A 15336-nucleotide genomic window follows, 5' to 3' on the forward strand; every position below is an offset into this window, starting at 1 on the left:
CTGCAAAATTACAAATGGAGAACAAAACATCCTTCTCCTAAAGGGTCCGTTTTAATTTTACATGTCTAGAAAAAAATGTAATTGGAGGGTTGAAACTTGTCATAGAAACATTCACTCAATAGGAACTATAGTATCAAAGACCGTGTGTTTCTACAATAGCAAAGCTTGTAGTATTTGAATCTCAAAACAAACTCATGGTCTAGGATTTCAATTAAAAGTGCATGAAATTTGTAAAGAACGAAATGAAGTTTGCATCATGTCACATAAAATAAACTCGACATTCCACCCTACTATAGCAAAGACGTCTTGTAGTCTCCAAACCTTTGAATTAAATAAATAATCTTCAGTTCCAAAAAACTGAGAAAATTTACATCTCGAGAGAAAAAAAATCGGCTTAACTATATGCCATACAAAAACACTTGACTAAACCAATAATTGCCAAGACAAAAAATTAGAGACGTCAATTACATCATTGTTTCGTCACCCACCCTATGTTTGCCTTCACCTCCCATACGATGCTTGATACAACTTAATCTTTGTTAGTATTGCTTTGTTCATGAATTCATGAACAACATTAGATACATGGGCTTGCTTGACATTTGTTGGATTTTTCTTGCCTCTTGTGTAAAATCATCTCATGAACATCTTGGAAATCCTACTATTGTTATAGAATATGTCAGCACCTTTTCAAAAGACCCATTAGTGGGCATTGGGCAAGTGAAATATGTGCACTTCATTGGTGTGATGATACTTTCCCACACCACCTCTTCATTTTCTGAAGGAGCTTTGCATAAGATCTTTGGCTTACATCTCACCAACTTGCCATCCTTGCATCTTGGATCATATTGATTGCTTTTGTTGACCTAACAATACTATCTAGCCCTCTGTCTTGTACGTATCCCAAAGATGGTAACTTGCCATCGCTATGTGTTGGATGCACATGGTTTGGACTTGGTGCAGGTTACTTTTGTTGACCTCAGAATAGTACCTCACCCTCTTTCTTTGGCACAGATCCTGTAGCTTAAAGCTATTATGTGTATTGCCTATTGTGAGAAGAATTCTTCTTGATTGCATTCATATACAATGGATTCATGATCCTAGTTCATCAATCATCTATCATGACTAGGTTCAAGATCATATTGATGACTTTGGTTGCATTCACATGCCATGGATTCATGGTCCTATTTGGTCAATTGTCTTTGATGATTAGGTCAAAGATCATATTGTGGAAGCTTTGAAGAAGTGATTCTACACAATAAGCTCGTCTTTATTACTAAGTCTCAATGATATTGTCTTTGAGATTTGGATTGTCTTGTTTGCCTCGTCAGGTGAAGATTCATATATTTTGAGGGACCCAAAGAGAGGTTCAAGAATCTTATCTTTGATATTTTTTTCAAAGATGCCCAACTCTTAGGATGGTGATCACACGAAGATCTTGCTCATTTTTCTTCAATGTTTAACATTGAATGTTATAATGAAGTTGAGGTTTGGGACAATGGAATCACCAAATGATCTGTTGCTATGCAAACTTGAAATTGCTCCTGGTAAATGCATGCCCTCCTAAAACTCCTAGAAGTGAGGAAAGGCCTTGAGATAAGAGTGGGATCACTTGCTATGAATAGCATGAGAAGGGTCACAAGTACATTGAGTCTTCTATGCTAAAGAAGAAAGAGAGCACTTTAAGGGAAGAGGAATGGAAGGTAGTGATGGAAAAGGGAGAGTATGGGAAAGCAACGAAAGAGAAAGGGAACGAGGAAGTAGCAGATGAGGGACACTAAGAAAGAAGAACACCATAGTAGAAAAAGAAGGCCCCCTAGAAGAAAGCTTAGCAATCAAAATTGCATTTAGGACAATGCAAATCCAGTTATGATTTTTTATCAAACCTTAAAGACAGGGAAGCCCATATCACCTTCGGTCAGCTGCTATCTTTGTCACCAAAACTACAAAAGAAATGGGGAAAACTAGCAAGCACAGGGGTTTCAAAGACAAAAAATAAGAAAGATGCCATGTTCTCTTGCTCAGCAGATATACATAGATGTGTGTGATGGTGTGTCTATGGTTGATATAAGCATTGATGGTAAGGTAATTTCTAATGGTCACAATAATGAAGGTGCATCAATACATGTCATGAGTGAGAGGATTATGGAGGAAGTTGGTACTTTGAAGTACTCTAGTACTATATCTCCTTATTGCGTCAAGTTGGATGACAATACCAGAGTTAAAAACTTGATAGTTGTGGAAAGTCTAGAAGTGTGTGTGTGGAATTCCTACCCCAATCACATTTTAGGGGATCCCTAGTAGATGCAAGTAATTATCCATGGATTTAGGAATGGATTTGTTGCTACAATATGAAATCTATAAAAAAAGGGATATTGGGGAATAAAACTTGCAAGGGGGAAACACGAAGGTGCACTACAACATTTGGAGCCACAACGTTGAGGATTCTTCAACCTCAAAGAGTCCTTGTCCTAACGAGGTTCTAACTTGACTGAACAAGAAGATGAGATGAGATATAGCTTCGAGGATTCTAGCTCATAGGGTGAGGTGGAAGGCCCTTTGACCTTTATCTTAGTGCTAATTGAGAAGAGTGAGAAGAAAACAAGGTGATGGAGGAAGAAATCCTATGTTCATACTTCAAGAAAACAATGTGGAGCAGGTTAAACAGTGTCAATGTAATACATTACTTCTTGATGACTCTATCAACTACTGAAAAGCACTAGTACTTGGATATGCTATATAATTTTCCCTATCTCTTTGCATTGGCTATTCATAACTTAGGCAAGTCACATTACTGAAGCATAAATTTTAGTTGAAGCTATAGAAGGTGGGCATGATCCAACACAAGGCATGAAAAAAGTGGTAACCCAACTGCTTCGAGTCGGATTTGTCTAATCTATCAATGATTCATACTGGGTCTCTCCAGTGGTTGTCACACCAAAGGAAGAATGTGACATGAATGCCTGCATGTGCACATGCATATGCATATGCATGTGTGTGTGTGTGTGTGTGTGAGAGAGAGAGAGAGAGAGAGAGAGAGAGAGAGAGAGAGAGAGAGAGTTGGAAAGGGACAGAGCCTCGCGGAAGCTATGGAGAGAGAGAGAGAGAGAGAGAGAGAGAGAGAGAGAGAGAGAGAGGAATGCATGATGTGTGGGTGCTGAACCCCCCTAATAGTTCCTTATCCTCATATTTATATGAATGATACGTGTGTGTAAGTATACACGGTATACACGGCACATGGGTTCCACTTAAAGGCCAATGTGCATTTAAGGGAGAACACACACAACATGGACATGCTACCCAATGACCATCAACAGTATGCAATGTGCAAACCGCTCGGAGGATAATGCGCTTGTCCTCAAGCACTTCCTTGATGAAGTGGTACTTCCCACCAATATGCTTCGTCTTAGCATGAAACACATGATTCCGTGCCAGTAGAATGGCACTTTGACTGTCACAATGCAAAGCTCGAACTTCTCTTGCGATGCCCAACTCTCCCACTAAACGAGCAAGCCATACGGCTTCCTTGCACGCCTCAGTGGCTGCAACATACTCTGCCTCAGTGGTAGATATCGTTGTACATGGCTGCAAGCACGAAACTCATGCAACTGCACCTCTTGCGAATGTGAAAACATAACCTATAGTAACTTCCTGTTGTTTACATTCCTTGCAAAGTCTGCATCCACGTAACCAAGGATTGCAAAAATATCCTTCCTCCTGAAGCAAATGCACAAACCCCTTGTACCATGATGCTCTTCACTGCTTCCCAGTGCTTCTTGCCAGGATTTGACATAAACCTGCTGACCACTCCCACTACAAATGCAATGTCCGGACGTGTAGCAACCATGGCATACATCAAGTAACCACATGCTGATGAGTATGGAACCTTGGTCATTTCAGCCTCATCTGTGGGACTGTCCGCTTGGCTAAGTTTCACATATGGAGGTAACAGAGTACTAATGCTCTTTCCCCTCTCCATATTGAAACACTAAAGTACCTTGATGATGTACTTCTCCTGAGACAACCAAAGAAGCCTCTTCTTCCTGTCCCGCTTAATGCGCATGCCAAGTATGTGACCAGCTTCTCCCAAATCCTTCATGTCGAAGGTCTCGTGTAGCTTCTGCTTTAATGCATCCACCTGAAAGTTATTCTCCCCGGCGATAAGCATGTCATCCACATATAGGATCAAGATCATAAGACTTCCATCCGTAGCCTTCTTTGTGTATAAGTAGTGATTCGTGTCACACTACGCTTGTAGCCTTGTGACTACATGAATGCATCAAACTTGTGATACCATTCACATGGTGCCTGGTTCAGCCCATAAAGGCTCTTCTGGAGCTTACATAGCATACACTCCTTCCCCTGCACCACAAAACCCTTTGGCTGCAACATATAGATCTCCTCATGCAGATCCCCATGCAAGAACACTGTCTTGACATCCATCTGGACAAGTTCCATGTCCTCTCTTGCAACCAGGCCAAGCAGGGTATGCAGAGTAGTCATCTTGACAACTAGAGAAAAGATCTCATCAAAGTCAACATCGTGCTCTTGCTTAAATCCCTTGGCAACCAACCGTGCCTTGTACTTAGGCAATGCATCACCTAGAGTTGCCTTCATCTTATAAACCCACTTACAGGGAGTGCATGCTTCCCTTTCTGTAAGTAAACCAAATCCCACATAGCATTCTTCATCAACGAATCCATTCCAATTGCATAGCCTTCTCCCACTTGTGCTTATCATCCCGTGACATGGCCTCTTTGTAGCACTAAGGATCTCCACAACCAGTCAATTGTATGTAATCAACACCTGGAGTAAACCTCTCTGGAGGACATGAGACTCTTGTGGACCGCCTCACCACTGGCTCAACCTGAGCACCTGGTTGTCCCAATTGATTGTCCTGCATAATCGAAGGTTGCACATCCTGCTGTGGCTCTCGCACCTCATGATTTAGTGGCTGTAATTGTTGTCCATTGATTGCATTATGTGAGACATTTTTTGCATGTGGAACATGTGGTGGCTGTCCATCCTCTTGGAACACCACTCTACGCATTTCCACTGTCTAAGCTGGCTGTTTATGCATCATATTTTCATTGAAGATAACATTATAGCTGCACACTATCTTCCTTGCTGGAGGATCCCATAACTGGTATCCCATCTCTCCTAAATCACCATACCCAAGAAAAAAGCATTTTCTTGACTTAGGATCAAGCTTAGTGCGCTTATCCTTTGGTATATGCACGTAAGCCCCGCAGCCAAACACACGTAAGTGCTCATATGAAAGTGGCTTTCCCGACCATGCTTCCTTAGGGACTTTTCCATCCAATGGCTTACTAGGTGATCTATTAATCAAATGCACCGCTCTCTTGACAGCTTCAGCCCAAAATCCATGTGGTAGACCTGCATTAGAAAGCATGTTGAGATTCCTTTCTTGTATGGTTCGGTTTATTTTCTCAGAAACACCATTTTGGGCATGATTATTCGGATTTGTCAACTCCATTTTGATAGCATCTCACAGAACTTCTGAAAAGCATGAGAAGTATACTCTCCACCATTATCAGTAAGCATTTGAGCTTCTTGCCCGTCTAATTTTCTGCCTATGCCAAAAGGTTTTGAAATGCATCAAAGGTATCACTCTTTTTCTGGATAGGATAAAGCCATACTTTCCTTGTAGCATCATCAATGAATGTAATAAAAAATGATGCTCCTCCCAAAGACATGGTAGGCATAGGTCCACACACATCACTATGAATCATCTCCAATGGTTCATTCTTCATCTTACCATAAGATTTTGTATGTGAAGACCTTGTTTACTTGCCATAAATGCAATGCTGGTAAAATTTGAAAAATCCATGACAAGAATATATGTCAAAACAAAAAGTACTTTCATTCCAATCAAACTCATATGACCTAACCGGTGGTGCCATAATGATGCAGATGGTTGCTCGGTTACAGTATGACGTGATCTCTTACTCCTGACACATGCATTGTGTACAATGTTCCATGCTTGGAACCTTTGGCAATAACAAGATATCCTTTGTTGATTTTCCAAGTGTGATCACCAAAGACAACATGATAGCCATGATCATCTAGCTGTCCTACACTGATCGCGATTCTTTTTCAAGCTTGGCACATGTCTCACATCCTTGAGAACCAAAGAACAACCACTGGGAAGAGATAAGTGGTTATCTCCCACTCCAACAATGTCACATGCAAAATCATTGCCCAATCTCACCAATCCTTTCCTCCCTGCATCATAAGTGGTAAACCACTCTCTATGTGGAGTAACATGAAAGGATGCAACTGAATCAATGATCCAATCCTGTGAGATAAGGCATCATTACTAGTGACAAGAAAAGCATGATCAAGCATAGAGGCATACAAGACATCACCTATGTGTACCTTTGACTTCTCTTTCTTTGTGCCCTTATCTATGTGCTCTTTGCCTTTTGCCTTCTTCCATTGAAAGAAATCTTTCTTGAAGTGACCCTTTTTGCCACAATAGAAGCATTCCACATCTTTTTTAGGTCTAGACTTGCTTCTAGACTTGCTTCTATCACGAGATTTCCCCCTTGAATAAGACCTCCCTCGCACATTCAGTGCACTTGAGACTTTAGTGCCAGCATTGTTCTTCCTGTTAACTTCTTCAGTGAGAAGGCTACTCTCAACGTCTGCACTTGTCAATCCTTCTGCAGGTGTAGAATTGCTTATGGCTGTTCTAAAAGTATCCCAACTTTCAGGCAAAGTGACCAACAAAAACATGGCTTTCACTGGCAGATTTGTCAAATGCAATTCCTTGAGATGAAAGTTGACTGAAAATTGTGTTAAACTCATTCAAGTGACTGGACATAGATGCCCCCTCTTCCATATGAGGATCAATGAGCTTTTTTAGCCAATAAACCTAAGATGCAGCACTTTTCTTCTCATAAAGGTCACAAATTTTGATCCAAACATCATAAGAACCACGTGGAGTGTCCTTGACATTGAAATGGGCCAATTTAGAGAGTGTGAGCATAGTTGTGGAACGTGCTAGCTCATCAAGCTCTTTCCACTGAACATGGTCAAAGTCCTCTAGCTTAATGCCCTTGCATTCGGTAGGCTTGACTTTCTTCTTTTGCACCAAGACATTGTATACTTGGTATTTCCAATATGAGAAATTTGTGCCATCCAATTTCTCAATATTAAAGAGTATATTCTTAGATGACGTAGCCATCACAACAGCTTTAGATGTAAACCAAGAAGCAATCCAAAATGCCAACTGTAGTGGCCAGCCAAAGTGCTAAAATTCTGTTGTCTGTAGCATCTTTTCCCTGCTTTGGACATTCTTGACAGATTTGATGCTATTCACCTTCTAGAAACAGCCACCTACAACTTTTTACTACTGTAAGCATAGTCTGCAATAGTTTTTTCCTGACTTGGACAGTAAATATCTTTTCAACCGTAGCTTAGTTCTCAACGTTGTAAACAGCGAAGTTGTAGACAGCCAAAAGATCTGCAAGTCTCCAATTCGATGTGGAGCCAAAATCCCTATGGATTTTTCTAATATCTGCTGTCGAAAACAACCACTTGCAACTTTTTACTACTCTACAGGGTTCATACGTTTTGCTGCATAATCCGGATTGAATTGCTTCCAGATGTGACCAAGTGATGCCAATGCATCAAGGAACAAGCTGAACCATAAGCATAAACTGTTTGTTGTGCCTCCAACTGATAACATCAACCAAACACCATCAATGCATCCAATCATTGGGCATCTAACCACCTCTAGCAATATGCGTTCAACCACCCAACTTATGTAGTTTTCTATTTGTGGTAATTGCAATAAAGTGAATGATATATTTATCATTCATTAGGTTGCCTGTGTGTGAGTGAAATGCCCAGAGAGAGCATAAAATTGGAGGCCCCAAGGGTGAAAAGGAAGAAGGAGATTAAGAGTGTGCAAAGAGGAGTTAATGCAAATGGCCCAAAAGTCATACAAGGGGTCCCCAAATCATCAATACTCTACAAGTGCACCAGCCACAAATTAAGAAGTAAGAGAGCATGAATACTAACAATGATTTTATTTTTCCCATCTCAAAACCACAACCTTCACTAAGGCCTACCCATGGCAGGCCAAAAAGCATGTATGCAACCCACACTAGACAAGCGGGGAGCCGAGCTCCATGACGAGGGTAAGAAAGGCTAAGGAGATGACGCTTATATTCATGAGTGCAACAAGCTTGATAGAGAATGTCAATGAAGACATACTCTTCAACAATACCAACAACAAACAATGTCCTACAACAGGTCGTTTTGGCTTATGGAGGGATAATAAATGTCCTCCCCCACTCGATTCACGTAGAAGACACTCCAGAAAGTTGGAGCTGCCTATTCTGTAGGGTCCAAATAGAAAAAACGAGCTGTAAACTATCAAAAAATTGCTCCCACGGGCAATCTTTGGTTGGAAGAAGACTTGGACAGCACAAAGAGCAGCAAGAAGACTACTTGAGCAAGATACAGGCTCCCCAAAGCTGGGTGACCTGTTTTGGATGAGTTCCAAGCTACGGGAAAGCAAAAAAAAAAAAACAGTGCGCTCTCAAGGAAGACACTTCCAGGGAGTTGTGGGAAGCTTGCGAGCAGAAGGACGACCAGATTGAGTGGCACCAGTTGAGGGAGTAGGAAAGGGATAGAGCAGCCTCATCGAGGCTATGTGGAGAGAGAGAGAGAGAGAGAGAGAGAGAGAGAATGCATGATGTGGGGGTGCCGGACCACCCTGATAGTTCCTTAGCCTCATATTTATGTGGGAAGGGCTCTCAATGTTTCACTAGAATTTACCCATCCAATCAAATAAGCATCTATTGGAGCCTCTCAAGAGGCATTTGTGAAGGGCTATTGATGTTTCACTATAATGTAACCATCTAATCAAATTTGCCTTTGCTGGAGCCTTCTTGCTTTTCTCTATTCATGTGATGTTGAGTACAAAGATTTTCTTTCACCAGTTCATTTCTCTCTTCTTTGGTGTTGACAGATTGGAAAGAGACCCTTGCATCTCTTGATCTCATTTTCCTTAGTAGGACTATAATCTCATTAGGATGTGGGTATAATCATTCCTTTGAGAGAGAGAGAGTTTCCGGTCCATCGTACTTGTCGATACTAATTTTGCATGAGAGTGAGAATATTAGTATATGGGCATGCAAGCATTGTGCCTTATGTACCAAGTTAGGATATATGCATTGGGAGTACTATACCCTTTCCATTTTCTTTAAGGATTCCTACAACTGAATTTGGATATTCTAGTGTACAGAGGTGAGTGATCAACTGATCTTAGATATTCCTACAACTGATCTTAGATATTCCTATAACTAATCTTAGATATTCTAGTTTAAAGAGGTGAAGGTTGATTACCCCCAAATTAGTGTCGCAAAGCTGTTGTACATTGCATGGTATGTGGGTATGTATGCATACATATGGAGTGTGGTGAATGTGTTGAACAAAGTAGAGAAACGTCAATATGAAACAAGTACACTCACTTGGAAAGACCAATTTGCCTCATTTTTCCATCATACTTGCACACATTCACATATTGATTATGTAAGCAAAAGGTTTTTATGACAAGTGTTATCAAAGCATAAGATTTTTTCCTATAGAAATAGGGGTCTTAGCATGGTTAGGTGTCATGCTTTTGTGCTTAGATAGTACAAATATCAAAATACTCATAGCACAAAATATCTACCATAAGAAATGAAATGTTCTTTAAAATTGATGTGTTTTCATGAAGTTACGTTATTGTGGATGTTGAAAAGCACATTTTTACCATTGGAATTAACTTTACTATAAAGACATTCTAGAATACATGACATTTGGCAACCATGTGGTGATTTTTTGCATATTCGTGATCATCTACTCAATTTATGGATTTAGCACCGTAGTACACTCCAACTGCGCTATGAAATTATGGATAGATATGCCCAAACCCTAGGTTTTGGGTTGTTATGTTGTAGGTATTAGGTCTAGGTTGCAAGTCCAATGTCTTGGGAATAGGCTTTAGTTCTAGTATCCCACATGAATTGGGCATAGGCTCTAGTTCTAGACTTTAGGGTCAATGCTTTGGATCCTAATGTCTTGGACCTCTATCCTCTAGATCTATGTTTGTGTGTCCTTGATTCAAGTTTTACATTGTTCCAAGGTTAAGATCTAAATTTTAATGTATCAAATCTAGATTTTCACCCAAGTTTAGTGTCTTAGATGGAGGTTTTGGATTAAGTTCAAGTTTAAATTTAGTATTGTGAGTATAAGTTCTCGTTAACTCTATGTCAACATGGACCCAAGTAGCATAGAATGTGTATGTGGAGTAGCAAGCAAAGCTCCGCTTGTACTTGCGTAAGGTTGGGAATAATCTCTCTTAGGAATCCAACATGAATGTTCTATATGCAAGTTCTAGATGCAAGTCCTACATGCAACTCCTACATGCAAGTTCTACGTACAATTTTTACATGCTATTTCTACATGCAACTCCTACATGCAGCATGCAACTTCTACATGTGCATCCTAGATGCAAGTTCTACGTGTAGAGAGAGAAAGTCTTATAATTCCTACATGCAGAGAGAGAAGCTCTCCAACTTGTATAATATCCCATAATGGAATATAGCCCACACTCTTTGGGGTATTGTGTTGAGTTCTATTTTGGTGTTCTATGCGATTGTCTCCAAGTGTCCATGCTCCCTTGCACTCGACGTCCAAAAGCATGTCTTAACCTTGCCTTCTTCTCCCCTCTCCTTCAATCTTCTAACTCCTTTTCTCCCTCTTCTCCTCCCTTCTGCTCTCTCTCCCCCATTTCCATGCTCTTATACGTTCTTCCTCTCCCACTCCTATGCTTCCCCTAAACCCTTGCCCTCTTATATTAGTTCCTCAACCCTTAACCTCCATGACCTATGAGGGAGACCAGTTCTCCACCATGTATTCTATTCCGAACCCTGGATCCCCCTTCTAACCTTCTAAACCCTAGAACCTCCTTCTGAACCCTGGAAGCTCTTTCTAACCTTAAAGCCCCTTCTTGGCCCTGGATCCTCCTTTTGAACCCTGAAACTCTTTCTAAACCTTACAACCCGCAATGGAGGCGAAAACCTTCATTACCCCAACAATGTTGATGAATTCTCCTTTCACACAAGCATGCACTAGGTTTGCTCCCCATAGTTGAGCCTATGTCTCTCACTAGAATATGATCCGAGGTCCTAAGCTACTCTTATACTACAAATGACGACATTGATCTATTTGTAGGTGATAAAAAGCCTCAGAACCCTGCACACCCTACTCATCCAGAGGAAGCCATGGGATAGAGTCTACATTTGGCACCATTACTGGGGAGACTAGCATCTTAAGTAAATAGAAGACATAAGCAAGTATGTGTGAAAAACAAACCACCACGAACTATCACATACATATCCCTCAAGGGCTAGGAGAGTAAAATTTTTTTCCAACTCTAGCAAAAAAGAAGCATCCCAAACAGAAACCTTGGGTTACTAGCTTAAGGAATTTTATATTTATTAAAAAGAAGCCACTTAAAGAACAAATTAGGCCATCTAATAAACACAAATGTGTAGAGCTCAAAATTTTGATCATTTCTCCCTTTTATAGAAAAGCAATTTGAGATAACTATGGAAAGTTAGGGCATGGGAAGGCTATAGGGTTTAACCATAACCCTAAACCCCTCCCACCTCCATTCCTATAAAAACCCTCTCCACCCCCTGATTCTTCTTCTTCCACATCTAGCCTCCATCCTCTTCCAAAATTTGAGCCCTACCTAAGACCCTTCTCCCTCTCCATCGAATGCCATCCTACTCCCATCCTCATCGTCGAGTTTTCTTTGAGCCCTTCTCGCCACGATAACCTAGCCATCCACCCACCGTCCATATTCACCCTCAATAATCCCATTAGATCAGCAAAGATTTGGCAGAGTGTCATAGGTGATCATATCCCCCTCCCTTTCAAATTTTGTCAAGTTTTCCGCCGTCTAGTTTTCTATCACCACCCACCTCTCCACCCTCCCCAACCCACCCAACACCCCCCCGCCCTTTGTGCGCATGCGTCCCCCTAAACTGCCCCTCCACCCCCACCCCCAGCCCCACCCCCCCTCCACACCCTTTATATTGAGGTTTATTGTGTCGGGAGGATGCTTGAGGGGGGCAATCAGGCCTTCGTTTTAGAGACAACCTAGATACCAATTCATGGAGGAGACTGTTACAGTGTATGAGATGTAGTGTGGGACAAAATTATGGTGCTAGACCCTCATGGCCCCTTGGAGGAGATCACCCGTGGTTTGACAGAGGTATTACATGTGTCAGCACAGTATGCGTTCCCACACACAACAATATCATCCACCCGTCCTTGCAGCACCACCCCACAAAATAGTTGGTATGACAATGAGTTTTGTATGATGCACAGACAATTATAGTAGGAGGTTGCTACAAACACTCGGACACACAAGCAAGCCAAGGCCATCTTCTCACACCTAATATGGAAGAAGAAACGGGCCTACTTAGCTAGATTGGAGGCAGAGATCTACTAGTTATTCTTGGGATAGAATAGCAAGAAGGCACGGAGGATGTTTCAGGAGAGACAGCGTGGTACACCGATTGTAGCACTAGAACCTTGGGCCAACTATGCACAGTCATTATATGATATACCAGGACAGCCACCGATTCCGTACCCATAGGATACAAGGCCTACATATTGCTCTTTCTTCAAATTGCATATGGTCAATGATGCCATTGACAGATTAGGACATGGAAAGGCTTTGGATCATGATGGATTAGTGGGAGTGCACTTTATGTATGCATGGGACATTGTGGCACCGCTTCTTGTGCATGTGTTTAATAGAGCAGTTTGTGAAGGATTCCCCCCTAGTTGGATAGAGCATACCATTGTACCGCTCTTTAAGAGCGGAGATCCGATGATGCCCAACAATTACAGGACTATCATGATTGGCCACTACCTGGCCAAGATATATGGATCCATCTTGGAAAAGGAGTTGAGCAGATGGGCATCAATGCATGGACATAAAGCGATAGGACAGGCAGGTTTCAGGCGAGGTTATACCACTTTGGATCACATCCTGACTCTCCGGGCACTCATAGAGGAAGGCAAACATCATCATAAAATGATATACTTTTGCAAAGCCTTTGACACAATCCCACGGACCAGGTTGATGCAAAGACTACAGGATATTGGAGTACCACATGAGATGCAGTGGGGGATATATGCCTTGTATGAGACGGTGATGGGCTAAGTTAGAGCACCTAGAGGGCTGTCAGATGCAGTTATGAGTACTATTGGCGTGAAACAGGGGTGCCCTCTCTCTCCCACACTATTTGGCATATACATTGATGAGCTCTCAGAGTATATCGACAGGATAGGAGGACCCGGAGCCAGCCTAGCAGGAGTGTTGATAACCATATTGCTCTATGCAAATGATGTAGTTTTGATTGCAGATTCTCCGGAAGGATTACAAACACATTTAGATGTGCTATAGGCTTTTTGCGAGGACAAGGATCTAACAATAAACCTTGGGAAAACCAAGGTTATGGTATTTAATACTACATAGGCTTGGGTGACGTGCTCAGCACAACAGTTCACTTTCAAAGGTGAGATAGTAGAGCAGGTACGATCTTATGTGTACCTTGGGGTGACCTTTTTTGGTCCACAATTTTTGCTGAGAGTCGTGATTGATGCCAGATTGGATAGAGGCTATGCAGCTTTGGGGGCACTAGAGAGACAGTGTGCACATGTATAGTTCCAAGAGCCATGCACAAAATTATGGTTGTTTGAGACATTGGTGGTGCCCACACTATTTTATGGTGCAGCTATATGAGGCCTCAGTGTAGGGGGTGCAATTGAGTGGAGGAGATTGGAGAGGCCATTAGTGACATTGATTGCTCGCATGATCCGGAGCAAGTCATCTGTACCACATCTGATAATACGAGCTGAATTAGTAGCTGCTCCACTAATGACTGAGGCTCTGTTCCACCAGGCAGTAACTTGCATACATAGATTGTGGGATCTACCTAGCTCCAGATATGCACGGTTGGCTATGATATCATCCAGGCAGCTAGCAGAGGAGGGTAAAACATGGTGCTGGTATGCTCAGCTATAGAGATGGTTTGTAGAGCATGAGTTGACAATGGATGCACTCCCACCCTTTCAATATAGTTTAGATTGTCCACTTGTCTCGCCATGACCGAAACAAGATCATTAGAGCTGATATTGTCAAGTTGGAGACTGAGAGAACCTGGACTAGACCACATGAGCCCCTAGGGAAGAAGATGGCACACTACTAGCACCATTTTCTTCATTTATCTCCAGATGAACTTATAGCCAGGCCAGCATACATGGACACACACCTATCTCACGGGCTACGCAGTATTATTGGCCAGATTCGAAACTCATCACATCACTTGAGGATAGAGATAGGGAGATACACCCACATAGCCCCTCAAGATCGGATATGTCAGTTATGCCAGTAGGAGGAGGAGACAAAGGAGCATTACGTATGTAGATGCATGGTATATTATGAAATCCGAGGAAGATACCACTGCCTATTTAGAGAGGGATTTGGCCCACTCCGTAGGGTGATGGAGTACGAAGATAAAAAATGCTTGGGTTTGTTTTTATCAGAGCTCAAGCGACATAGAGAGACATTGTTGGGAGACAGACAGCCGAGACTAGCAGCCCCACCCAGACAAAGTACACTCAGGGACTTCTTCACAGCGAGCACTTCAGCTAGTTTTATGCCCTCCCTGCCATCAGAAACCCCTGGTGCCACCACCACCTTATCACATATAGGCAGATTGCCACACTCTAGTGGTGTGATTTTGGACCGAGCCATTGCCATATCCAGGTCACGGAGGCCCAGGCCCCCAAGACCCTGCACCCATATCTTCATCAGATCTGTGCCATCATTTCCAAACATCGATAACATGTGGCACCAAGTTATGAGATCCTAGAGCTGCCCATGATTGGGATTTTTGACATGAGAAGAGTGCAACCTTTCTATTGATTAGCTTTCTACCTATGCTAGTCAATTGGTACTTTTTAGTAATACTTGCTTGGCATTTCATTAGTTTTGGGTCACTTGCAGTTCCTCTGACTGTAAGAACCTTTAGTAGCTCTCAACTTTTAGCTTATTTATTTTGTTGTTCTCTTTGATGAGACAACACTAGCAAATGTATCAACTGTTTTAGTGTCATAGGCCGTTTGGCCTTTTAGAGATGTTAATATCTATCTATCTCTCTCACCCTTACACCTCTCCCCCCCTCTCAATCCCCCACTCCCCCCCTTGACTTCCTAAGTGACCGGTGTCCATGTGCA

At 42.0% G+C, this 15336-nt stretch overlaps 1 pseudogene; it reads left to right on the plus strand.

The window, feature by feature from the left end:
* The first annotated feature begins 12925 nt into the window (after positions 1-12925).
* LOC147892082 (uncharacterized) lies at positions 12926-14972 on the plus strand (annotated as a pseudogene).
* Positions 14973-15336: the final 364 nt, after the last annotated feature.

Source organism: Dipteris shenzhenensis, chromosome 17 (genome assembly GCF_047967505.1).
Source record: "Dipteris shenzhenensis isolate YYH24624 ecotype China chromosome 17, Dip_SZ_1.0, whole genome shotgun sequence".
NCBI lineage: Eukaryota > Viridiplantae > Streptophyta > Polypodiopsida > Gleicheniales > Dipteridaceae > Dipteris > Dipteris shenzhenensis.